Source organism: Lonchura striata, chromosome W (genome assembly GCF_050655825.1).
Source record: "Lonchura striata isolate lonStrDom1 chromosome W, ASM5065582v1, whole genome shotgun sequence".
NCBI lineage: Eukaryota > Metazoa > Chordata > Aves > Passeriformes > Estrildidae > Lonchura > Lonchura striata.
Window position 1 is genome coordinate 25,162,820 of NC_140743.1, and position 14,871 is coordinate 25,177,690.

Here is a 14,871-nt window from a genome sequence, read left to right on the forward strand (position 1 = left end):
AAGGACAATTCCGTTACAAACTGTTTTAGGGAGTTGATGTTGCTAGGCACCTAATCACCTAAGCAAGTATCTTTCAAGGACAGTTCCGTTACGGACTTAGCAAAACATGTACTCTTGTGAAATGCAAGTAAACGTGCCTAGAGATAACATTTCTTGTTTTGAGAAAATTCCCAGATCACAGGAACAACCTTGAGGAAGACTACTGGCCTTCATCCCACGACCACCAAGAGGCAGAAAACGACCACCTAGCAACAGAGTGCGCCTGCGCAGAAAAGACACCAGAACGTCACACATCCGGAAGAGGAGACCCAATAAGTGGGAGGGGGACGGGGGACAAAGGCGCGGTAGTTGGAATGACTGCCGCCCAGCGCAGCACTGATTTGCTTTCGCTTTCTACCATTAATAAATCTTTTTAATTGGATTAGAAAGCCTATTGTGCTCGTTCATAACAATTTGGTGCCGTGACTCGGATCGGGGATCTGGGGAACCTCTCTCTGAGAGGGGCGCCACGATTCCGCTCCTTTGAGCGGACTCAGACCGGGGTTTCTACCCTCATCCCGACCGACGAACCTAAAAGCCTAGAAAGCGAAAGCAAGAAAGGGAAGCGGGCCCAGGGTACCCCTTAAATTTTGTGCACAAAGTCCGGACGAAGGCGCAGGACGCGTAAGTATAAAGGGGATCCGTCCGGGCGGGGTTCGGGATCCCGGAGTACGGCGAGTGTGTGTGTGTATGAGAGGAGGACCGGCAGCCGGATTCTCCAAGCGAGTGTGGACCCTTAGTAGTGCGTTTTCCAGAGCCCGCGAGGGCCTGGGCCACGAACCAGGGGAAGCGATTGTGCTGTCGTGAGTGATTGAAGGTACTCCGGAGGACATGGGGCAGGGGAAGAGTAAGAGTAAATCCCCCTCCCCGGTGGGGGTAAAACTTCCCCCAATTCCTAAGGATAGTCCCTTAGGGTTTATGCTGACAAATTGGGAGCACTTTCCAGGGGCACCTGGGAAGGATAAGGCAAAGATGATACACTATTACATAGAAGTATGGGGAGGACAAGAGATTTCTAAAGGTGTTTTTTGGCCCATCTTTGGGTCCTCGGAGGACTGGGTAAAGCAACTGTTGAATGGTTGGATAAACACTAAACAACCTTCTAACCCTGAGGAGAGTGCCTATGCCCGAGTCTGGACAGAAAAGTCGGAGGTGCTCGTGTTTAAACTCTCGGGGGTTTCAGGAGGAAAGAAAAAGAAGGGGCGAGCGGAAGAAGTAATTATTGCACCCCCGCCCTACATTCCCCTTGCGCCAGATGCACCCCCTCCTCCTCCACAATCGGATGGGGAAGAATCAGACTCAGACTCTGATCAACCCTCAGGCTCGCGTGGTCCTCTTACCCGAAGTAAGACACGAGGCAAACTATTTCCTTTAAGGGAAATGCCGATGGGGGGACCACAGCCGGGGATTGGGTTTATTTCGGTGCCCTTGAGTTCAGGGGATGTTAGAGACTTTAAGAAGGAGATGGGAAATTTGCTAGAAGACCCCCTGGGCGTGGCAGAGCGGGTGGATCAATTTTTAGGTCCTAATATATACACTTGGGAGGAATTACAATCTATACTTAACATTTTATTCACGGCTGAGGAAAAGAACATGATAAGAACTGCTGGAATGCGGGCCTGGGATGCCCAACCCGCACATGCCCAGCACCCGGCCGATACCAAATGGCCTCTCCAGAATCCCAATTGGAATAACCAGGATGCGGCCCATAGAGCTAACATGCGGGACTTTCGGACCATATTAATTGATGGCATAAAAGAGTCCGTTCCTAGGGGCCAGAATATAAATAAAGCATTTAATGACAGACAAAAGAAGGATGAAACCCCCACTGAATGGTTAGAGAGGTTAAGGAAAAGTTTTCAGCTGTACTCGGGGTTAAACCCGAATGACCCAATGGGACAGGCAATTCTTAAAGTCCAGTTTGCCTCTAAGTCCTGGGATGATATTAGGAGAAAGATACAGAAAATGGATGATTGGCAGGACAGGGATTTAGCAGAATTATTGCGAGAGGCGCAGAAGGTTTATGTCCGAAGAGAGGATGAAAGTCAGAAGAGACAGGTGAAAATGATGGTTGCTGCAGTGAGGGAAAGCAGGCGGGCGGAGGAAGGACAGAAGAGAGTCACTCGGAATAGGGAGGGTGACAAGGGAAAGGTAGGAGAAAGGGTGTGTTATTATTGTGGTAAGAAGGGACATTTCAAGAAGGAGTGCAGAAGGAAGCTTAGGGACGAGGAGGAGTTCAAAATCGAATAGGGGAGTCAGGGGCTCTACTTTATGGGGACCGGGAAACATCAAAAAGAGCCCTTGATAAAATTGAAGGTGGGTCCCCAGGGCCAGGAAATAGATTTCCTGGTCGATACGGGGGCAGAAAAATCTACTATTCAATTTCTGCCTCAGGGCTGTAATTTATCGAAACAGACAGCCACGATAATAGGGGCTAAGGGGGAACCATTTGAAGTACAAATTATTAAAGGGGTGATGGTAGAATCGGGAACTAAAATGGGGGTGGGTGATTTCCTATTAGTTCCTGAAGCGGACTACAATTTGTTAGGGAGAGACTTGATTGTTGAATTAGGAGTTCAAATTGAGGTGGTAGAGAAGGAGTTAAAGATTAGACTCTGTTCCCTCCGTTTAGAAGACGAAGAGAAAATAAACCCTGAAGTGTGGTATAATCCAGGGACCGTGGGCAAATTAAATATAACCCCATTTACAGTAAAAATCAGAAATCCCGAGATCCCGGTAAGAATAAAACAGTATCCAGTTTCACTAGAAGGGAGAAAAGGGTTAAAACCTGAAATTGAAAGGCTGTTAAACAAAGGACTGCTAGAACCATGCATGTCGCCTTTTAACACCCCTATACTCCCGGTAAAAAAGGCAGATGGATCCTACCGATTGGTGCACGACCTTAGGGAAATTAATAAGCGAACCGTGGCTCGGTTCCCAGTAGTGGCAAATCCCTATACCCTTTTGAGTAAATTAGGACCTGAAAACGAGTGGTATAGTGTTATAGACCTGAAAGATGCCTTTTGGGCCTGCCCTCTGGACGAATCCAGTCGAGATTATTTTGCCTTTGAATGGGAGGACCCTGACACGGGGAGGCGACAGCAACTCAGGTGGGCGGTACTACCTCAAGGTTTTACGGAATCTCCTAATTTATTCGGGCAAGCCCTAGAACAAATTTTGCAAGATTATAAAACAGACCCAGAGGTAAAGCTAGTTCAGTATGTGGATGATTTGTTAATAGCAGGTAAAGAAGAAGACAAAGTCCGAAAGGAAAGTATCAAACTATTAAATTTCCTGGGGCTGAAAGGATTGAAAGTTTCTAAAGCAAAACTACAATTTGTAGAGGAGGAAGTTAGGTACCTGGGACATTATTTGAAAAAGGGAGAGAAGAAAATTGATCCAGATAGAGTACAAGCAATCCTATCCCTGCCTCTACCGCAAAATAAACGACAAATTCGTCAGATATTAGGACTTACAGGGTATTGTAGGCAGTGGATTGAGAACTATAGCGGGAAGGCAAGATTTCTGTATCAAAAACTTACCCAAGATGGGCACCTTAAGTGGACAGAGGAGGAAAAATCTAAATTCCAAGAATTAAAAGAAACTCTCGTCCATGCTCCAGTCCTAAGCCTCCCAGATTTAAAGAGGCCCTTCTTTTTATTTGTCAGTATTACAGATGGGGTAACTTATGGAGTACTTACCCAGGACTGGGCGGGGAAAAAGAAACCTATTGCATATCTATCTAAAATTTTAGACCCTGTAAGTAGGGGATGGCCGGGCTGTTTACAAATAATTGCAGGCTGTGCAGAGTTAGTAGAAGAAACAAGGAAGATCACCTTTAATGCCACTCTGAAGGTGTTAACTCCACATAACATACGGAGTGTGATGCAGCAAAAAGCGGACAAATGGATCTCTGATGCCAGGCTCCTAAAGTATGAGGGGATTCTTTTAGAAACCCCTAATTTCACTTTAGAAACCACCTCATTGCAAAATCCAGCCTCCTTCCTCTTCGGAGAGCCCGAAACTGAATCACTGATGCATGACTGTGTAATCACTATAGAAGAACAAACCAAAATTAGACCTGACCTAGAAGAAGAGGAATTAGAGACTGGAGAAAAATTGTTTGTTGATGGATCATCCAGAGTAGTCGAGGGTCAAAGAAGATCAGGATATGCCAAAGTGGGGGGGCCTGACTTAGAAGTAATCGAATCTGGAGCCCTAGACAAAACATGGTCAGCCCAAGCCTGCGACATATACGCTATCCTAAGAGCCTTGGAACTATTAGAAGGAAAAGAGGGGACCATCTATACAGATTCTAAATATGGATACGGGGTGGTACACACTTTTGGGAAATTATGGGAAGAGAGGGGCCTCGTGAACTCACAGGGGAGGGACTTAATACATCAGAAACTAATAGTAGCCCTCCTGAGGGCTTTGAGAGGCCCTACCAGGATAGCAGTGGTCCATTTAAAAGGGCATCAACGGGGAATGGATTACCGGAGTAGGGGTAACAATGCGGCAGATTATGAGGCAAAGAAAGCTGCAATTATTAAAACACTAACTTTAAGTGAGGGAATTAGGAAGGACCTTGTGGATACCCCAAAGGACCCTGAGTCGACTACCCAGGATAAGCTTATATTTACAATAGAAGAACAGGAGAAGCTTACAAAATTAGGAATAAAAGAGGAATCAGGGAAATGGCTGTTAAAGGATGGGAGGGAAGTTCTACCTAGAGCCATAGCCCAGCGGATGCTCAGTAAATTACACCAGAGAACACACTGGGGCGCTCAAGGACTGGTGGATCACTTTGCCACCCATTATATGACGGTGGGCCTACATGACTTAGCGAAAGGGATTACTAGGAGTTGTCCAACCTGTCTACGGGTAAACAGGAAAAATCTAAGGAAACTACCCCTGGGTGGGAGGCCAGTGGCAAAGAAGCCCTTTTCAAATCTGCAAGTAGACTTTACTGAGCTCCCCAAGATAGGGAGACTAAAATATCTTTTGGTTATAGTGGATCATTTAACACATTATGTGGAAGTAATCCCCACTGCCAGAGAGACAGCTCGGACAGTAACAAAAGCCTTGCTGGAAGAAATAATACCTAGATATGGGGTCCCAGAGATGATAGACTCTGATAAAGGCCCCCATTTTACTTCAAAAATAACACAGATGCTAGCAGAAGCTCTGGGCATAAGATGGGAACAACATACTCCCTGGCATCCACAGAGTTCGGGAAGGGTAGAAAGAATGAATGGGGAAATTAAGAAACAACTCACCAAATTAGTACTAGAAACTAAACTATCCTGGATAAAATGTCTGCCGTTGGCATTATTAAATGTTCGAACTCAGCCACGAGCTGATATAGGACTGTCCCCATTTGAAATGCTGTATGGGATGCCCTATTCCCTAGAAAGAGTTCAAACCAATCCTAACATTACTGATCAAAGTATTAATAAATATTTAACCACTTTAATGAAATATAAAAAACAGTTATGGGAAAAGGGGATGTGGGCCCAAAGACCACCCCTAGATCTTGTGTTACACCAGGTACAACCCGGCGACTGGGTCCTCATCCGGAGCTGGAAGGAAGATTCAATCACCCCAAAGTGGGACGGACCATACCTGGTTTTAATCACCACTGACTCCGCAGTCCGCACAGCAGAGAAGGGATGGACTCATGCTAGCAGAATAAAGGGGCCGGTGGATCCAACTCGATTCCATACAGCTTCCAGGGAAACGAGCTGGAAAATTGACGGGAAGCCGGGGGATTTAAAGTTAACAGTAAAAAGGACTTACAAATAATTTTCATGAACACTATCAACTCTAAGGACATTTGGGTTGGAGATAACTGGGGACTGCAAGTACAACTGGTTGGAGAAACAAAACCCCCAGGACACTGTAAACGTCTAGAGGATTCAGCCCAGCAGCCCTTTTATCGGTTCATCCGACTTGAAAAGGATCAGAGACCTTGGGAAGGGGAGGGCCATGCTGAACATCAAAGTATTAGAGTAAAGTGTAGCTGGTTAGATTGTCATTGTTACCCCTTTGCCTGTTTTTCCTGCAAAATCTGTAAAGGATTGTGGTGGGCTCACTGCAGAAAGGGGAGAGCTCCAAGAAGTGTATGTCAACGCTGCTGGCTGGAGCAGCGCAAATTGACATCTGAAGTACTAAATTACAAGGTTGCCACTCGGGAATTGACTAAAGGATCCCCTGAGTGGTGGGAGGTTTTCATAAAAGGAATAAACCCTGAATTCCACTGTTACCATTCCAATGAACCCCTGGGTCCATTCCTTACAGATATAGTCCAGGTCAAGTGTTGCAAATTAGTCAAAAGGCTCAGGTGTGACACCCCACAGTTGAATACGAAAAACTGGAACTCCCGGAGATCAAAGTGGGAGAGAGGGAACAACCCCACCCCTGAAGAATATCTCTGCTGTCGAGAAGATGGCTTACCCTGTAATTTGTAGCAACCAAGTTGACAGGCGAGACAGAGAGGTAGGTAGTGGGGATGAGGGGCCCTCCAAAACCTTGAAAAAGAACGTAAATCATCATGGGTATGAGAATGGTGACAACGGAATGAGGGAAAATGGGAATGTAAAACTGAGCATGATAAGTAACATCCTCCCCTGCAGTGCGTATCACTCAATCCTATGGGTTTTTATGTTTGTATGGCTTCCCCTTCAGAGTGCCACAATTAATATACATGAACCCTTTAAATGGACCTTAAGCAGGTGGGAGGATCACGATACCCGTCATATTTTACAGACAATAACGGGACCTGGAGCACCGAGCTTTAAGATTGGGATCTGTGATCTAACTCGAAGTTTAAAATGCGGGCGGCTGTTAAATTTAACAAGCTTCTATATGTGCCCTGCTTCGAACCCAGGGAAGCAATACTGTAATTACCCTGAACATTATTACTGCGCCTATTGGGGCTGTGAAACAATAGCATCAGCGTGGGCTCCGGGTGGGGGATTAGACAAATATTTAAAGGTAGGGCATGGACCAGCAGGGTGTAAACAACCACGAGAGTGGCCTTGGACTGGGAAAAACTTACTTGGGAACTGCACCTTTCTTTACCTAAACGTCACTCAACCAAGTGATTCTGGATGGTTAATAGGCAAAACATGGGGGGTTAGGCATTGGATAGAAGGACATGATCCAGGGAATCTGATACAAATAAAAAAAGAGGTAGCGCCACATGACCCTAGTCCTATAGGCCCAAATCCAGTAATAAGCAATGACTTAAAGGAGAGTAATAAAACCAGAGATAATGTTATGAAATCAAACAAAGGTAATCAAGAACCTCAACTATTAGTGCAGAAGTATACAACCTTATGGAAAATTATGCAAGCCACTTTTGGAGTTTTGAATCATACTTATCCTAACTTAACCAAGGGATGTTGGCTTTGCTATATGATAAATCCACCCTTTTATTAAGCTATTGGGATTACATCTGAGGCAAGAGAAATAAATGGTACAAATCCAAAAGAGTGTCTCTGGAGAAAGGGGGGAGATAGTGTTTCAGGCATTACACTGTCCCAAGTTAGTGGACAAGGAAGGTGTGTAGGGAAGGTTCCAGCAGATATGCGACACCTCTGCAACACAACAATGAGCATTAGCAGAACAGACAAGCCTTCTGATTGGCTTATGCCAGCAGTCAATACTAAATGGGTATGTCAACAACTTGGAGTTACACCCTGCCTATCGGTAAAAGCCTTTAATAATTCAGACTTCTGCATTCAAGTTCTAATAATCCCCAGAATCGTATACCATCCAAAAGAATACGTACTAGAACATCAGATGACCCCTGAACACTACCTGGTTAAAAGGGAACCACTTACAGCACTAACGGTAGCAATTTTGCTCAGCATAGGAGGAGCGGGAGTAGGAACAGGGGTCGCTTCCTTAGTAAGTCAAAACCAGGGTATGAAAGCTCTGCGCACATCTGTAGATGAAGATCTGAGTAGAATAGATAAGGCCATAAGTGAACTAGTTAAATCAGTAAAATCCCTTTCTGAGGTAGTCCTCCAGAACCGAAGGGGATTAGATTTGTTATTCTTACAGCAAGGGGGACTGTGTGTTGCCTTACAAGAAGAATGTTGCACTTATGTAGATCACACAGGTATCGTAAAAGACACGATGGCTGAATTACGCAAACAAATAGAACAACGAAAAAGAGAAAGAGGATCCCAGCAGAGTTGGTATGAATCCTGGCTCACCTATTCTCCCTGGCTAACCACTCTATTATCCACCCTTGCAGGACCAGTAATTTTACCAATTCTAGTACTTACTTTTGGGCCATGTATTCTTAACAAGCTTATTACACTAGTGAAAAATAGGTTAGAAGCTGCACATTTAATGATGGTAAGATCAAAGTACGAGCCACTTAGCGGAGTAGAAACTGAAAATTATTTAGAATTGAGCAAAAGGGAATTAAAGCGCTTTAGTGAACAAAAAGGGGGTTAAAATAAAAAGGGGGGATATTGTTAGAAAAATAGGGCCCTTTTTGTTCATAATATAGAGTTTTCTCACATTCATAGAATAAAGTTTTTACTTGGAGTTTTCACTTGTCTGAATATGTTCTCATTTTGCCAGGCATTCCAGTAAGTATCTCTCAAGGACAATTCCGTTACAAACTGTTTTAGGGAGTTGATGTTGCTAGGCACCTAAGCACCTAAGCAAGTATCTTTCAAGGACAGTTCCGTTACGGACTTAGCAAAACATGTACTCTTGTGAAATGCAAGTAAACGTGCCTAGAGATAACATTTCTTGTTTTGAGAAAATTCCCAGATCACAGGAACAACCTTGAGGAAGACTACTGGCCTTCATCCCACGACCACCAAGAGGCAGAAAACGACCACCTAGCAACAGAGTGCGCCTGCGCAGAAAAGACACCAGAATGTCACACATCCGGAAGAGGAGACCCAATAAGTGGGAGGGGGACGGGGGACAAAGGCGCGGTAGTTGGAATGACTGCCGCCCAGCGCAGCACTGATTTGCTTTCGCTTTCTACCATTAATAAATCTTTTTAATTGGATTAGAAAGCCTATTGTGCTCGTTCATAACAACGAGGTCCCAGTTCAGTGGCTGTTCTCATGAGCAGAAGCTCACTCCACCGCAGAAGAAGGAGACCTGGGCCGGGCTCCAGCAGCAGCAGTGGAAATCCCTTCCCCAAGAGCAGCAGCTCCCACCATCCTTCTCTGAAAATGAGAGAGGGCCAGCAGCTGCTCCCAGCCCAAATTCCCCAGCATCTCCACCCCTTCCCCCAAGGGAAAACTCCCAAAACACCAGTTCCCCCCTTGTCCCAAGCATCTAGCAATCAGCTCCCATCAGCAACTCAATGGGAAGAAATTCTACAAGTGATAAGGAAGGAAGAGAAAAGAAAACCCAACCCTCAACAACCATGAACTGGGTCATGGTCAAAATCATCTTCATTACGTTTCTCCAATCACTAGGTGTAAGAACATAAGCGTTACTTATGGGTTCCAAGTAGCTTAAGACATGATACGCAGATACACTGCTTTCTTTCACTAGTTTCCTTAGTTCTTTGATAACCTGGTAATCTAAATCTTTATAACTAGGCCATTGATTTGGTGTATAAATAACAGGACAGGCTCTTACAACTGCCCAGTTGCCCGCAACATACTGCATCATCACTATCACATGGAGGGTATGAACTTGCCCCTTTTTCAGGGTCCAAGAGTATGAGGTCGAGTGTACCGACTGGGTCAGGATTTTCATCACAGTCAAACAGCACCATGGGGGTTGGCATTACCTTGGAATCACCCAGTGTGTTGGAAATGGGTGAGGTCAGATCTGAGGGCTCAGGGGAATCAGTTGCTAAAGCCACCAATGGATGGTCCTGCATACAGGGTTCTTTAAGGACTACCATAATAATGCCCCATGTTGCAAGGAATCTGCAAGCATCAGCATCGCCAATCCTGGCAATATCCAAAAGTGTCTGGCCTATGGCCTGCCAGGCCTCCAAAAGAAAAGTCCCATTAGGAGGGAAGTCATACATGCATAGACGCCCAGTCCAGCAAGGTACTTATCTTAGCATCAGAAATGTCTCTATTTTGCTGATGCAGAAGTCGCCTTAAAGTTTCAAGGCCTTGTTTCTGTTCCAGGGACATTTTTTTCCTCCCATGACTTCCCCACTGCTCCCCTGTTAGGTGATTGGTACTTGCTTTGGGTCCCTTTGTTGAATATTTCTGGTCGAACGTCTCCTGTTGTACAGTGGAGGTTGCTACTGGAATGATGAATGTCTTTACCATCTGTGAGATGTCTGAGCTGTTCAGGTGGCCATTTGTAGCAATGAAAAATGAATACATGGATTCTCTTGGTTCTTGATCCAAAGAGAATTGAGTTTATTGCTGTCCTAGGGTGACTGTATGGTTCTGTATCCCCCATCATCTATTTTCTGCCAGATATGAGCCCTGTGCCTTTAAGTTGGATTCGAGAGAGAAGGGGGGGAAGCAGTGGAATTTTTTTGGTGCCTGTGTTCAAAACACAGATAAGCCTCTCGGCTTTCCCAGCTCTCAGCTCTGCAGCAGGGAAGAGAGATGGAGAGCTTTGCTTTGCTTTTTTAGCTAGCTTTTTGTTCATTAGCTGAGGCAAGAGGTTTTTCCTGGGACTGTGGCTTCACTTTCTTTTCTTTCTTCTTCTGGAACTGGTCAGCTTTGCTCCGGTCCGGAACACCATTGCCATGAGCCCTCTCCCCCACTTCAGCCCAGAGAGGCCCCTGCCACGTCCCAGCTCTGCAGAGAACGGAGCCACACCTATGGAAAGGAATCTGAATCTCTTCAAAGCAGGGAGAGCTTTTATTATTTAACATTGTTCTTTTTTTTTTTTTTTTCATACCTATGAGCAACCTGCTTGTTAAATAAACAGGGTTTTTTTCACTTTTTCCAGGGGAAATCCTTTCAAATCTGTGGGAACCCATGGGGGAGGGGTTGCTAAAACCTACTCTTCTTTAGAGGAGACACCCTTTTGGGACATTTCCTCCTAAATTTGTCTCAAATTTGGACAACTGCCAACACACAAGGCCTTATATACTGTTTGTGAAAAACGCCAATTACTTGTTTCAAAAGTTTAATAGTAATTAAATAGTTATAAAAATAGTAATAAAATTAAAGCAATAAGAATTCAGACAATCAGAGTTAGAACAATAAAGGACAATAAAAAGCAAAGAATTACGGGTGTCCGGATGGTCTTGGGCACTAAGCCACAAAAGCATACCTTGCTAACAAAGTATTACCTCTTAAAAGCATTACCCTGTTGCATATTCATATATCTCACACACACATGATGCAAACATTATTTTCAAACAAAGGATGTCCTCTGCTTAATTTCTGCCTCCCCCCCCCCCCCCCCCCCCGCCTTCATCTTGTAAATGACTTTCTTCATTCCAAGAAGTCTGGAAGAAGTCTCTGAACAGTCTCAATAAGGAGGTCATACCCCTTCTCTTTTAGATCTTGGTGTCTTGTTGCTGTTATCAGTATGCGAAGAATTTCTTGGTTACCCATTCCTTGAGCTAGTTGAAAAAAGTATGTTACATCACATAGTTTCTATTTTAATATTATGTTATAGCTTAAAAAACTATCTTTATCACACTACCTAAAAGAGATTAATGCAGCATAATGTCCCAGATTGAAAGGCAAGATGTATTCTATTTGCTATCTGTATGGCAGTTGTCCTCTGTTAAGTGAGCAGATTTCCATATTTCTGGATTTCCCAGAGGAACAGCTGCCTCTTCCATTAGATCTTCAAAGGAAGACTACACCCTTCTACAGGATCACTACTCCAACAGAACCACATCTGACACTCCAGGAGGACTGCAGCCACAATTCCAATTAGACTGCTACCAACACCCTGACCAACAGGGTGTCAGGATATATTCTGACTGTCAGTGTTGTTTTAGTTTACTGCATTGTTTATTTTATCATTTTATTTTCTTCCCTAATAAAGAACTGTTATTCCTGCTCCCATATTTTTGCCTGAGAGCTCCCCTTAATTACAAATTTATAACAATTCAGAGGGAGCTGGTTTACATTTTTCCATTTTAGGGGAGGCTCCTGCCTTCCTTAGCAGACACCTGTCTTTCCAAACCAAGACACATAACTTTCCAACATAACACATATAGAATTAATTTTAATATTTGCAAAAAGGCAATCATATACTCTGCATCTATAACACTGTATGAGTATGCTTAAGCTTTTATACTATGATAAAAATACACCATGCAGGTTTTATACTGTGCAAACCATACACTAGCTAAAATTATACCTGTTAACATTTTTCTTTGGCAAAACAAACATACATTGGTCACATGCCAAGACTTGTGTTGCTGTCCATGTGTTCCCTTAAACAATCAGCACTCTGGTTACGAGGACATTAGACAACTTATTTTTTTGTCATGCTAGCTGCACATCTTCCAAAGTGCTTCTCGTGAATGAACAGAAGTGATCAGAGGCCTAGAAGGCCCTTATTCTATAAAATTGTTCTTATCTCCCACAATACCATGCTGCTTCCACCGGTGTGCAGGCCCAGTTATGGGTCTTGAATGGGATTGCTCTTGAGATCCCGTCTGCCAGAACACACTTATCCAATGGTTACCAGGCAGTTATGGTACAAAGGTCTCTGGGCTTCTTCTGAAGCCTGGAGAAACATGGCTGAGTTCAAAGCAGCGGTTACCTTAAGGAGCTCAACATTGTCCTGTTCCAATAGGGCAACCTGGTATTTCAGCATCCTGCTGGTGATATGCAATGTCTTCCTTTTTGTTCCAAACCAGCTATCACCATGTGGGGCACATATCATCTTTTGCGATTTTCTGCACTCTCAGGTATCTGGGCCATTCTTTACTCACACCGTCCAACTCTTTGGACAGGCTGCTTCCATGACCCCAAATGCTGCACCAGTTCCCCTAGTGCCAGGTGCATCCTTCCATGCCCAAATAACTCAAATGGTTTGGTTTAAATGTGAGAATCACAGTGCAGGCATTATCATTAAGGTTCTTTTAGGGCTTCAAAGGCCCTCTGACTCTCAGGAGTCCAGACCAAGTATTTTTTTAGTGGAGGATTGTACAAGGGTTTTGCCAGTATTCTATAACTGCCAATACATAACTGACACCATGTCTTGGTTCGACAAGACAGGAGTCTGTGGAAGAGGGCAAAGCCTCCTGTGCAATGGAGAACGGCAAACCCCCCTCCCTCTGAATTACCAGGATCTTTAAATTAAAAGGCTCTCAGGCAAAGATGTGGGAATGGGAGTAACAATTCTTTACTAGGAGAAAACTAGACAACAATTTAAAAAGGCAAATGCAATCGGTACAAACAAAACCAGTGAGAAAGTCCAGAACCTGAGGAGTCGGGGTGCCCGTAGCAGTTCTGCTGGGACAGCAGGTTGATGAGTTGCAGCTGAAGTGGTGATCTTTAGAAGGGTACAGTTTTCCTCTGAAGATCTGGTGGCAGTGGGGCCGGTCTTCCTCTGCGCCGGGGTTGCCTCTGAGCTCCGCTGCCGTCGCCTCAGCGCGCTCCGGCTGCTTCGCTGCGAGATCCCGCGAAGAGAGAGAGAGAGAGCTGCTTCTCTGGGAATCCCGCGAAGAGAGAGAGAGCGAGCTGCTTCTCTCAGAGTCCCGCCCAGAGAGCTGCCTCCTCTCCCCAAAAAGCTACCCCTTTAAACAATAATAGAGTGCTTGGCTTCCCCCTCTGGGTGGGACCCCTCACGGTGTTACATTTACCAGCCCGGCAGTGAGTCAGTCAATAGTGTATAAACAAACCATTGCCTCTACGGGGCAAACCATTGTCTCTGAGAGAGATAACAAAAACCTGTCCAACCGGTTTGCCTTCAACAGATGGCAAATGGAATACAAGCTTATCTTACAACCCAGGACATTATCCACCCCTTATTCTATTTCCATCTGCACACCATGAAATCTTACACCCAGTTCTCTCTTAAGACCAAGTTTCCCTGTGGTACACAGCGGGTCTCCCCATCTTTCTGCATTACCCACCAAGTGTAACCAGGTCCTTGAGCAAAGACAATCCCACTAATGGGTTGGTCTTTGCCTGAGGTGGGATTAATACAAACAGTTTTCCCTAAAATACCTTTCATATGTACTACAGGGACCTTATCTCCATCTACAGCGTGTAAGGGTTCTGACTGAGTAGGGCCAGCTCGATTGACTAACCCCCGGGTGTTGACCATCCAGATTGCTTTTGCCAGGTTAATTTCCCAGTTTCTAAATGTTCCCCCACCAAGTGCCTTTAGGGTAGTCTTAAGGAGTCCGTTGCACAGTTCAACTTTGCCGGCAGCTGGAGCATGATAGGGAATATGATAGATCCATTCGATACCATGTTCTCTGGCCCAGGTGTTGATAAGGCTGTTCTTGAAATGGGTGCCATTGTCAGACTCAATTCTCTCAGGGGTGCCGTGTCTCCACAGGACTTGCTTTTCCAAGCCTAAGATGGTGTTCCGGGCAGTGGCATGAGGTACAGGGAAAGTCTCCAGCCATCCAGTGGTGGCTTCCACCATGGTCAGCACGTAGCGCTTGCCTTGGCGTGTCCGGGGCAGTGTGATATAGTCAATCTGCCAGGCCTCCCCATACTTGTACTTGGACCACCGCCCACCATACCATTGGGGCTTCACTCTCTTGGCCTGTTTGATGGCAGCACACGTCTCACAGTCATGGATAACCTGGGAAACACTGTCCATGGTTAGATCCACCCCTCGGTCTCGTGCCCACTTGTAGGTGGCATCTCTGCCCTGATGACCTGAGGCATCATGAGCCCATCGAGCCAGGAACAACTCCCCCTTATGGTGCCAATC

The 14,871-nt window shown here is 45.1% G+C and overlaps 1 pseudogene; it reads left to right on the forward strand.

Annotated features, from left to right (window-relative positions):
- The first annotated feature begins 1,294 nt into the window (after window positions 1–1,294).
- Window positions 1,295–14,871, forward strand: part of LOC146763149 (uncharacterized) — a 34,399-nt pseudogene continuing 20,822 nt past the window's right edge.